Here is a 12,548-nt window from a genome sequence, read left to right as displayed (position 1 = left end):
ATTTGATCAGGTTGTGAACTCTGGTTTTCTAATACCATGGTGGCCCATCAGTCAGCCTCTGGCCCTCAAAGTCCCCTCCTTTGACACTTACCAAGTGCTACCTCATGTTCCTATTTTTGGCTTTTATGTGCCTGTGCCTTTTCCCAAATAAATGTAAATTCTGTAAGTGCACAGACCATGTCTTTCTGTTTTCTTTTCTTTTCTTTTTTTTTTTTTTTGAGACGTAGTTTCACTCTTGTTGCCCAGGCTGGAGTACAGTGGCGTGATCTTGGCTCACTGCAACCTCGCCTCCTGTGTTCAAGCAATTCTCCTGCCTCAGCCTCCCGAGTAGCTGGGATTACAGGCATGCGCCAACACCAGGCCCAGCTAATTTTTGTATTTTTAGTATAAACGGAATTTTTCCATGTTAGCCAGGCTAGTCTCAAACTCCTGACCTCAGGTGATCTGCCCACCTCGACCTCCTAAAGTGCTGGAATAACAGGCATGAGCCACCACACGCAGCCTAGACCATGGCTTTTACCACTCTTTTATCTCTCATGTAGGCTTGAATATGGGACACTCACTTTTGTTGAAGTTGGAAATGGACCTTTTTTATGGCAAACCCAAATCACAGGAAGCTGCTACTCTAGAACTTTGTAGAGGAGGGGTCAGCAGACTAGGGCCTGGGAACCAAATCTTGTCCACTGCTCGTTTGTGAAAATAAAGTTTTATTGGAGTACAGCCATGTTCCCTTATTTACTTAATGGCTGCCTTTTTGCAATACACTGGTAGAATTGAGTCATTGCAATGGAGACTGTATAGCCCACAAAGCTAAAAAGAAAAGTAAGACATTTACTTTCTGACCCTTTGTAGAAAGTGTTTGCCAGTGTCTGCTGTAGAGTCATAGGCTCTTGTAGCATTCTTGGAAATTCTGGAGAAGGAATTTCTTGGGGTTGTACTGGCCAGTAGCAGAGGGCAGTGGGAGGAACACTCAGTTTGGAGTCAGACAGACCGATCTCTTCCTGTGTTTCCTGTGGGCGTTGAGCAAATCACTTCACCTGTGTGGGCCAACATGACATCACTTGGGCCCACAGCCCTGTGTAGACTGTGGATCTTTGCATCCTAGAATCCCTGTGAGGACAGAACATGGATCAGATTCGCCCAGCCCCAGGCACGTAGTGAGTGCTCATTCCTGGTGTAGCCCCAGGCACGTAGTGAGTGCTCATTCCTGGTGTAGCCCCAGGCACGTAGTGAGTGCTCATTGCTAGTCTAGCCCCAGGCACATAGTGAGTGCTCATTCCTAGCATAGCCCCAGGCACGTAGTGAGTACTCATTCCTGGTGTAGTCCCAGGCACATAGTGAGTGTTCATTCCTGGCGTAGCCCCAGGCACATAGTGAGTGTTCATTCCTGGCGTAGCCCCAGGCACGTAGTGAGTACTCATTCCTGGCGTAGCCCCAGGCACGTAGTGAGTGTTCATTCCTGGTCTAGCCCCAGGCACGTAGTGAGTGCTCATTCCTGGTGTAGTCCCAGGCACGTAGTGAGTGCTCCTTCCTGGTGTAGCCTCAGGCACATAGTGAGTGCTCATTCCTGGTTTAGCCCCAGATACATAGTGAGTGCTTATTCCTGATCTAGACGCAGGTACATAGTGAGTGCTTCTTCCTGGCCCAGCCCCAGGCACGTAGTGAGTTTTCATTAAATGCTAGCTCCCTCTCCCACTCATCAGGAGGCCTGACCATGTTACAAGGTTGTGTAAGCAGACATTTGGTCTGAATTTGGTTTTGCAGTAGATTGTAAATATTTAACCAAAATGTAGGCTTTAGGATTTTATGAACTGAAGTGGCAATCCTAAAATAGCTGATGTCACAGTTTTATTCCAAAAGCTGATCTTTTCACCAGTCCGGTCCTGACAGGTACGTCCAGTATTCTCAGTGTTCAGAGGAGGACACTCTGAGCAGGCAGATTGAGGTCAACCCTCTTTGGAAGAACAGGCTCTGAGGATGCGTTTGCAGGCTCTCATTGTCCCCTCGCTGCTGGTGAGCGCTCTCTGCATCCTGAATGTGATCTGTTCCAGCTGCCATCTCTCCTGAACTGCCACACACTTTAGATTGGAACGCAGCTGGTAAAAGAATTTTTACACTTAGCAAAGGAAGAGTGGAATTTTTTTCTCAATAAAATCACAGTTGGAAGGGGTTTAACACTGCAGGTGTTGTATAGGAACTGTCAGTTCATTCGGTGGATTTCCCTCAAACCCTTCCCCGTCCCACCCTCCCCTCCTCCCCATACCCACACCAGCAAACAGTAACAGAGACTGTGTCTCCAGAGTCCTTTGTTTATATCACAGGAAAACCACAGATTTGGGAATGCCGCAGCTGGGAGGCCATTACTTTTTGTCTGAGTCTTCTGGGGTTCTAGCAAAATGAAATCCATGTGATGGAAATAAACAAGCCAAGTCGTCACAAATCGATTCAACACACTCTCTGTTATTAGTACCTGCATCCTGTTTTGTATAGTTTCTTCTCGGATTTTTAGAAACTTTGTGAGCATGGTTATTTCTGTCTCTGATTGTATCATTTTTGCTGCTGGTTGAACAGTTCAGTTCAGACTGCCCAGCACAGTGCTGGGATCTGCGAGGCTCAGAAAGGCGTAAACCTTTTGCAAGGTGTTTGGATTCCAGTAGATGAGGGGCAAGGGATGTGTAAGATGAGAGCAGCGCCCAGTAACTTTAATAGAAGAGATGAGGAAATCATACCATAAGAAAAGTACAAAACATACCCTCTGTAAAGAAGGAGGAGTTCACATCCAGGTAGGAGGCAAGGAAGGCCTTCACAAGGAAGCTGTGTTTGAAACAGATCAGGGTGAAGTTTTGAATGAATCTGTGATTACGAGGGCATTTCACACAGAGTGAAAACATGAGCAAAGTTCTGTGAAGTCAGGAGAACGAAAGCATTTGGTTGAAACTGTTATTCTCATAGGGGGTTCCTCAGGCTGCTCCTCCTGTACTTCGACTGACACAGTTAAGATTGGAAATGGGGCTGCCCTCACGGAGTCTAGACCCTGCTGGGAAGAAAACTGAGAACAACCAGTACTGTAAATAAATGTATCTTATAAATGTAAAAAGGACTGTTGGCTTGCCACTGTGGAGTGCAGTTGTTGGATGATTCTGAGTTGACGGAAGGAGGCTTCTCTGACAAGATGGATCAGGCCAGGCAACTTGTTGATATTCTCCTGGGAGGCTCATTCACGGAAGGCACCCCATGGCGTCCTCCTTGGCTGGCATATAGCACGTTCACTCTCTGCCTCTTCACTGCATTGCCAGGCCCGTTGCTGCCACTCACTCCTGAGTATATGCCCTCTTCTACAGCCATAGCCATGTTCACTTCCCTGAATGTGCATTGCTCTTTTGTGGCTTCCGTGCCTTTCCTCATTTTATTCTTTCTGCCCAGAATTTTCTTCCTGCTATGGTCTACCCAAGGAGCACATCTGTTAAGATCGAGTTCAAATATCTGCCCCTGTTTAAAAACCACAGAATTCACCCTTTTGAAGTGTACAGTTGGCCAGGTGCAGTAGCTTACACCTATAATCCCAGCACTTTGGGAGGATGAGGAGGGCATATCATTCGAGGTCGGGAGTTTGAGACCAGCCTGGCCAGCTTGGGGAGACCCTGTCTCTATTAAAAATACAAAAAAATTGCTGGGTGTGGTGGTGCATGCCTGTAGTCCCAGCTACTCAGGAGGCTGAGGTAAGAGAATCACTTGAATCTGGGAGGGAGCGTTTGCGCTGAGCCGAGATTGCATTGTTGCATTTCAACCTGGCGACAGAGCGAGACGTCGTCTCATAAATAAATAAATAAAATGTACAGTGTAGTTGTTTTTAGTATATTCACAATGTCATGAAACTACCACCACCATCTAGTTTCAGAACATCTTCATCACCCCAGAAAGAAACCCCATGCCTGTCAGCAGTCCTCCATTCCCCCAGCACCATTAGTCTACTTCCTGTCTCTGGGTTTACCTCCTCCAGACATTTCACATCGTAGACTCACACGGCGTGTGGCGTCTTGTGCCTGGCTCTCTCTGCTCAGCGTCGTGTTTTCAGGGAACATTCATGGTGGAGCATGTGTCAGCACTTCATTCCTTTTGTCACTGAATAACATGCCGTCACGTGGATAGACCACATTTTGTTTATTTATTCATCAGTTGGACGTTTGAGTTACTTCTTTCTAATTTTGAATAATGCTGTTAACATTCATGTAAAAGTTTTTGTGTGAATATGTTTTAAGTTCTCTTCAATATGTACCTAAAGGCCGGGTGTGCTGTCTCACGCCTGTAATCCCAGCACTTTGGGAGGCCTAGGTGGGCAGATCACCTGAGGTCAGGAGTTCAAGACCAGCCTGGCCAATATGGTGAAACCCTGTCTTTACTAAAAATACAAAAATTAGCCGGGCGTGGTAGCACACACCTGTAATCCCAGCTACTTTGGAGGCTGAGACAGGAGAATTACTTGAACCCAGGAGGCAGAGGTTGCATTGAACCGAGATCATGCCACTGTACTCCAGCCTGGGCAACAGAGGGAGACTCTGTCTCAAAGAAAACAAAAAACATGTACGTAAGGAATGGAACTGCAAGAGCCGTGTGGTTAATTTATGTTTAACAGTCTGAGAAACTGGCAAATGGTTTTCTAAAATGACTATGCCATCGTACATTTCCACCAGCAAAGTGTAAGGGATTCAGTTTCTCCATATCTTCCCCAAAACTTATTTTCCTTTTTTTTTTTGTTATAGCCATTTTTATGGGTGTGAAGTGGTATCTCATTGAGGTTTCAGTTTGCATTTCTCTGATGACTAAGAGGTTGAGCATCTGAGCATCTTCTCAGGTGCTCCTGGTGATTTGTATATTCTCTTTGAAGAAATGTCAGTTACATCTTTTGCCTATTTTAATGTTGGGTTGTCTTTCTGTTGTTGAATTGTAAAAGTTCTTTTTATATCTTGATACTAGATCCCTTGTCAAATATGAAATTTGTAAATATTCTCTCACATTCTATGGGTAGATTGTCTTTTCACTTTCTTGATAATGTCCTTGATTTTCTGGAGTCGTGTGTGTGTGTGTGTCTGTGTGTGTGTGAGAGAGAGAGAGAGAGAGAGATCTTAGATACCACTGCTTGACCCCAAATCATAAAGATTTACTGTGTGGTTTCTTCTAAAAATTTTACTTTTTGTTCTTAAATTTAGGTCTTCACAAAAAATAGGAAAAAAAGGGAAAAAATGTAGGTCTTCATTCCATGTTGAGTTAATTTTTGTATATAGTGTGAGGCAAAGATTTGGCAGTATTCTTTTGCTGAAAGGATGCTCAGCTTTCCCAGCACCATTTGTCGAAAAGACTATTGTTTTCACATTAGATGATCTTGACACCCTTGTGAAAAATCAGTTAACCATAGATGTGTGGGATAATTTATGGACTCTCAGTTCTATTCCATCCATCTGTATGTCCATCCTCAGGCCAGTACTACACTGTTTAGTTATAATAGCTTTGTAGTCATCTTTGAAATCAAGAAGTATGAGTCTTCCCACTGTGTTCTTTTTCTACATTGTTTTGGTTCTTCTAGGTCCTTTACAACATCAGTTTTTCTTGCCTCAGCCAGAGCATTCCTCTTTCCCCTTCAAGATACCACAGTACCTAGACTACCTTTCTGCTTTGTTATGTAATCATTTTTTGGTCTTTGTCTTCCCTGTTAAACTTTGAACCGCTTGAGGGCTGTGTCCAACACGTCTGTTTTGGAAACCCATGGCATACCACAGTATTTGCTGAACTGTCATACTCCCTGAGTGACTTTGAAGGTAAAGAAGCCAAGTGAGAAAAAGAACCGAAGGACCACAAACACCCCTGTGACCAAAGATTGGTAAACAAGTGAGATGTAGACAGAGAGAAATCTGCCGAGCAGATGGAGCTGGGTGGAGCTGGTCTGTGCACAGCAGGAAACTTGGACATCTTTGCAGGAGATGGTGGGGTCACAGAATCCCTGAAATCTTTAGGTCACACAAGTGCTGTTGAGGAGCAAGTGCTGCTCCTCAGTGGTACCTCGCAGGGCTTCTTACTTCAGCAGGTGGCGTTCTGGAGCTGACTGAAGAAATGGAATGAAGGAGTATGAGCTCCCATGGGTGTGGCCCAGAGCCCTGCTGCTAGACAAGGGGAGGGGATAGCAGCAGAGTCTGGTAGAAACACATGCAGGTGCAGCCTTCCCAGCCAGGCCCAAGAAGGGGAAGGAAAATACCATAGAAGTCAAGGGGTCCCTTCGAAATGCCGACTTTGAGATGAACCTAGTGTTGCTCATGAGTCACAGCAAAGTTAACTTTCAGACCACTTTTCCTTTCCATATTGTTATTTTCTTTTGTTAAAACATTTCTCACTCTGTTGCCCAGGCTGGTGTGCAATGGCACAATCATAGCTCACTGCAGCCTTGACCTCCTGGGCTCCAGCGAGCCTCCCGCCCCAGCCTCCCAAGTAGCTGGTACTACTGGCGCACAGCACCACACCTAGCTAGTTTTCTTGATTTTTAGTAGAGATGAGGTCTTGCTGTGTTGCGCAGGCCAGTCTCAAGCTCCTGAGCTGTAGTGATCCTCCCACCTTGGCCTCCCAGAGTGCTGGGATTACAGGTGTGAGCCTCCACGCCCGTCCGGCACCAGGACTTCTCTACCGGGAAGAAAATGTGTTGAGCACCCAGCCTATGTATTCCAATCTGTTTTGAATATTTTTCCCTGAAAAAGAATGAACTTTTCTTCTGGTATATTTGTTTTTTTCTTTCTTTTTCATATTATGCCCAAAGCCATATAGCTTATAATAGTGAAAATAGAAGTAAAACCGGTTCTCCTGATTCTGGAAAAGGTTATTTGGAGTGTTTTGGTGGAAATACAAAGGGTTCTATCTGTTAGATTTAAATCCCACAAATCCTTAGAAATGAGTATGTCTGAATATGCCTCTGTACATTGTCTAAAGAACTGTGGGTCCTGAGTGGGGCTACTGGTCCCATGGCCACCTCCTCACCACGTGCTTTTTCCTAGGGCTGCTCACATCCCTCAGTTGAAAGAATCTAAGTCTCTGTTCAGAAGCAAACACACTTAGTTTTTTGCCCATTAATGGTAGTTTTAGGAAAAAACAGAAACAGAATAAATTAAATTTTCTTACCATCTGGCACATAATTTATATTAGGTTTCAGGATTGTGAACATGTATTCATTTAAGAGGCTGCATTACGATCCCCTAAAGACATTTGGAAACAGTTAGAACAGTTCTCAAGTCTCTTCTCATTTTCCTCAGTCATTAAAATGCAGATATGTTTCAGAAGACCCAGGGAAAGCCACAGCTAAGAAATCCTCAAGTACACTTCTGCTTAGAATCAAGACACAGCTTTTTCATAAAATAGGTGTTTTTCCATTATGATAAAACTAAATCACTTCCATTTTAGAAAATACAGATTTTTTTTTTTTCTGAGACAGAGTCTTGCTTTGTCACCCAGACTGCAGTGCAGTGGTGCAATCTATGCTCATTGCAACTTCTGGCTCCTGGGTTCAAGCGATTCTCCTGCCTCAACCTCCTGAGTAGCTGGAATTACAGGCACCTGCCACCACGCTGTATTTTTAGTAGAGATAGGGTTTCACCGTGTTGGCCAGGCTGGTCTTGAACTCCTGACCTCAAGTGATCCACCTGCTTTGGCCTCCCAAAGTGCTTAGATTACAGATGAAAGCCACCACGCCCCACCAGATTTTTTTTTGAAAAAATGAAATTTAAATCACCATAATTTCAATTAATTGATAAATTTCTGAATTAATTGATAATTTTCAGTTATCCAAATTTAGTGATTTTTAGTGCTAGTGCAAGTATTCTTAAAATTATAACAGTATGTAGAATTTACTGTGGAATTAATATGTGTGAGACACTGTGTTAAGAGCATTCCATGCATTGTCTTTCAGTAATCGATTATAGATGTTATCATCATCCCCGTTTTATAGATGAGGAAACTGAGGCTCAGAGCAATCAGGTGGCTTGTCCAAGTCACACATGAGAAGGTTGCCCAGTGTCACAGCAGACTGGCTGACTCAATTTCAGCCTCTTAAGTACCGTCCTAATTACCTTTCCTGCTGGCTTAGCAGTTACGCTTCATTAGGCGGGTCGCTCACTGTCCTCAAGCCTGTCTCGTCATCATTTATTGTCACTCATAAAGCAGGAGTAGTAACACCTCCCAGTTCATGTGAAAATGTCAGGCACAGTGCCTGGTGCATGGTAGGTGTTTGATAAGCGTTCCTGCACCTCTTGGTTCCCCACCTGATGCTCGGTGCCCTGCTGCGTTGCAGAAGGCACCCATAAACACAGCAGATGCTGTGTGATTGAAGGAGCCCCCAAGCCTCAGAGTGAGAGTGAGCGTGTGCCTGCATGCCTGAGTAAGTACTGCTTGAGGTGAACACCGCAGCAGCCGGAATTACCACGTGAGACTGGAGTTGTCTGAAATGCTCCCAGAGCCCAGTGTCTGAGTCTGTGCTCTGTCTCTCTAATTCAGCGAGGATGTAGGAATTTCAGTATTCAGTTTTTCAAGAACCCTCTTTCCAAGCTTCCTATAGCAACAGGAAGAAGCAGGATCTATTGGCGCTAGTTGTGGAGCGCTGTTCTCTGATCCACGTTCCCTGCTTCCATAGGCTTTGTCTAGAAAGAGTGCTGGCCCCCCAGCCCTGCTGTGGAGTGTCAGGGCACACGCTTCCTGCCCAGGCCGCGGAACCAAGGCACTGGCATACTCTGGGCCCCGCAACCTTTTCCTGTGGTGGTTAGACTGCGTCCCGGACGCCCTCATCATTCTTACTGTCTTCGAACCGGGTCTTGTTTAGATAGTACCAGTTGACACCATTGGTATTCAACTCTACCCAAGCCCCCAGAACAAAAAGCACAACAAGAAACAATGGTAAGTATGGAGGGGTAACTCCTAAATGTGAAATGAAAAGTTCACCTGGAAGAGTTGAAGTCCCATTTCTGCTGATGGCTTTTCATGATGTTTCTCTTCCAATGCAAGGCACTGTTTCTTTCCTTTTTTGAGAGTTCTTTGGGCCAGGCACGGTCACTCATGCCTGTAATCCCAGCACTTTGGGAGGCTGAGGTAGGAGGATTGCTTGAACCCAGGAGTTTAAGACAAGTCAGGGCAACACGGGGAGGTCCCATCTCTTCAAAAAGTAAAAAAAAAAAAAAAGTTTTTAAATTAGCTGGGCATGGTAGTGTACACCTGTGGTCCCAGCTACTTGGGAGGCTGAGCTGGGAGGATCACTGGAGCCCAGGAAGTCAAGGCTGCAGTGAGCTTTGATTGCACCACTGCACTCCAGCCTGGGCAACAGAGTGAGACTGTCTCAAAAAAAATATATAAAGAGTCCTTTGCTTGATCACTGTATGTTTCATTAGCTTCTCCTAGTTAAGTGATTTTATTATTTTCTTGTGTTGGGGTTGGGGGGTCCAGGGGGAAGTTGTCTACCAAGCACCTTGGTGTAGTGTTTCGCCTTTGGATAGACCTGGTCATCCCAGCACTCAGCAAGCATCTTGGTGTGGTGTTTGGGCTTCAGATAAACCTGGTCGTCCCAGCTCTATCATTACCAGCTATGAACTGTTGTGCAAGATACCTAATCTCTTTGAGCTTTTGAACTTCCTCATCTCATTGTTGAGAGAACTAAGTGAGATCATGTGTGAATAGTAAATGAGATGATACATGTTTAGAGCCAGGCAAAGTGACCAGCGAAGTTAGGCCTTAATGTAGACATCTTGGCCAATTCAGGGTATGACCCAAACCTTCGCACATCTGTGGTGAATGCTGGCAAGCGTTAGCCATCTGAGGCTGGAGGGCAGTGGTATAATCACAGCTCCCAGCCGCCTCAACCTTCTGGGCTCCAGTGATCCTCCTGCCTCAGCCTCCCTCAGCTGAGACTATAGGAGTGTGCTACATTTTTAAAAAATACTCCAGGCAAGGTCAACTTTTACTGTTTTCTAGTACTTAAATCATTTTCTTAGTTCACTAAGCTGACTTAAATTTAAAATCATGCTTCCACTTAGCCTTTGCTAATTGCTTCTTTTAACTTGACCAATGGAATAGTGCCCAGCCAATTTATTCAAGCAAATCAGTTCTTTTCACATATATTCCAAATGTGGACACATATTAACTTGGCCAGTGATTCTCAGGAGGAGTTAGGTGACAGGCATATGGAATAACCAGTGATTCACAGGAGGGGTTAGGTGACGCGTGTCTGTAATAACCAGTGATTCTCAGGAGGGGTTAGGTGATGCGCGTGTGTAATAACCAGTGATTCTCAGGAGGAGTTAGGTGATGCGCGTGTGTGTAATAACCAGTGATTCTCAGGAGGGGTTAGGTGACATGTGACGAATAACCAGTGATTCTCAGGAGGCTAGGTGACGCGCATGTGTAATAACCAGTGATTCTCAGGAGGAGTTAGGTGACGCGTGTGTGTAATAACCAGTGATTCTCAGGAGGAGTTAGGTGACGCGCATGTGTAATAACCAGTGATTCTCAGGAGGGGTTAGGTGACACGTGCAGAATAACCAGTGATTCTCAGGAGGAGCTAGGTGATGCGCGTGTGTAATAACCAGTGATTCTCAGGAGGCTAGGTGATGTGCGTGTGTAATAACCAGTGATTCTCAGGAGGCTAGGTGATGCGCGTGTGTAATAACCAGTGATTCTCAGGAGGAGTTAGGTGACGCGCATGTGTAATAACCAGTGATTCTCAGGAGGAGTTAGGTGACACGTGCAGAATAACCAGTGATTCTCAGGAGGAGCTAGGTGATGCGCGTGTGTAATAACCAGTGATTCTCAGGAGGCTAGGTGATGCGCGTGTGTAATAACCAGTGATTCTCAGGAGGCTAGGTGATGCGCGTGTGTAATAACCAGTGATTCTAGGAGGCTAGGTGATGCGCGTGTGTAATAACCAGTGATTCTAAGGAGGAGTTAGGTGACGCGCGTGTGTAATAACCAGTGATTCTCAGGAGGAGTTAGGTGACACGCGTGGGTGATAACCAGTGATTCTCAGGAGGGGTTAGGTGAGGTGCGTGTGTAATAACCAGTGATTCTCAGGAGGGGTTAGGTGATGTGCGTGTGTAATATCCAGTGATTCTCAGGAGGGGTTAGGTGACACGTGCAGAATAACCAGTGATTCTCAGGAGGAGCTAGGTGATGCGTGTGTGTAATAACCAGTGATTCTCAGGAGGCTAGGTGATGCGCGTGTGTAATAACCAGTGATTCTCAGGAGGCTAGGTGATGCGCGTGTGTAATAACCAGTGATTCTCAGGAGGAGTTAGGTGATGCGCTTGTGTGTAATAACCAGTGATTCTCAGGAGGAGTGAGGTGATATGCATGTGTAATAACCAGTGATTCTCAGGAGGAGTTAGGTGACACGGGTGTGTGATAACCAGTGATTCTCAGGAGGCTAGGTGATGCGCATGTGTAATAACCAGTGATTCTCAGGAGGAGCTCGGTGACGCACGTGTGTAATAACCAGTGATTCTCAGGAGGAGCTAGGTGATGCGCATGAGGAATAACCAGTGATTCTCAGGAGGAGCTCGGTGACGCGCGTGTGTAATAACCAGTGATTCTCAGGAGGAGTTAGGTGACGCACGTGTGTCATAACCAGTGATTCTCAGGAGGAGTTAGGTGATGCGCGTGTGTAATAACCAGTGATTCTCAGGAGGAGTTAGGTGACAGGCATATGGAATAACCAGTGATTCTCAGGAGGAGTTAGGTGACAGGCATATGGAATAACCAGTGATTCTCAGGAGGCTAGGTGATGCGCGTGTGTAATAACCAGTGATTCTCAGGAGGAGTTAGGTGACGCGCGTGTGTAATAACCAGTGATTCTCAGGAGGAGCTAGGTGATGCGCATGAGGAATAACCAGTGATTCTCAGGAGGAGCTCGGTGACGCGCGTGTGTAATAACCAGTGATTCTCAGGAGGAGTTAGGTGACGCGCGTGTGTCATAACCAGTGATTCTCAGGAGGAGTTAGGTGATGCGCGTGTGTAATAACCAGTGATTCTCAGGAGGAGTTAGGTGACGCACGTGTGTAATAACCAGTGATTCTCAGGAGGAGTTAGGTGACAGGCATATGGAATAACCAGTGATTCTCAGGAGGAGTTAGGTGATGCGCGTGTGTAATAACCAGTGATTCTCAGGAGGAGTTAGGTGACGCGCGTGTGTAATAACCAGTGATTCTCAGGAGGAGTTAGGTGACAGGCATATGGAATAACCAGTGATTCTCAGGAGGGGTTAGGTGATGCGCGTGTGTAATAACCAGTGATTCTCAGGAGGAGTTACGTGACGCGCGTGTGTAATAACCAGTGATTCTCAGGAGGAGTTAGGTGACAGGCATATGGAATAACCAGTGATTCTCAGGAGGAGTTAGGTGATGCGCGTGTGTAATAACCAGTGATTCTCAGGAGGAGTTAGGTGACGCGCGTGTGTAATAACCAGTGATTCTCAGGAGGAGTTAGGTGACAGGCATATGGAATAACCAGTGATTCTCAGGAGGAGTTAGGTGATGCGC

The 12,548-nt window shown here is 45.6% G+C and overlaps 1 protein-coding gene across 2 annotated transcripts in view; it reads left to right on the top strand.

Moving 5' to 3' along the window:
• VPS53 (VPS53 subunit of GARP complex) overlaps nucleotides 1-12,548 on the top strand; it is a 172,080-nt gene that overhangs the window by 133,499 nt on the left and 26,033 nt on the right. The gene's annotated exons all lie outside the window — the stretch shown is intronic.

The sequence above is a fragment of the Aotus nancymaae genome, unplaced genomic scaffold (genome assembly GCF_030222135.1).
Source record: "Aotus nancymaae isolate 86718 unplaced genomic scaffold, 86718_ANA_hifiasm-v0.15.2.pri h1tg000018l, whole genome shotgun sequence".
NCBI lineage: Eukaryota > Metazoa > Chordata > Mammalia > Primates > Aotidae > Aotus > Aotus nancymaae.
Note: the sequence above shows the minus strand (reverse complement) of the source record. Positions and strands in the feature narration are given on the sequence as shown.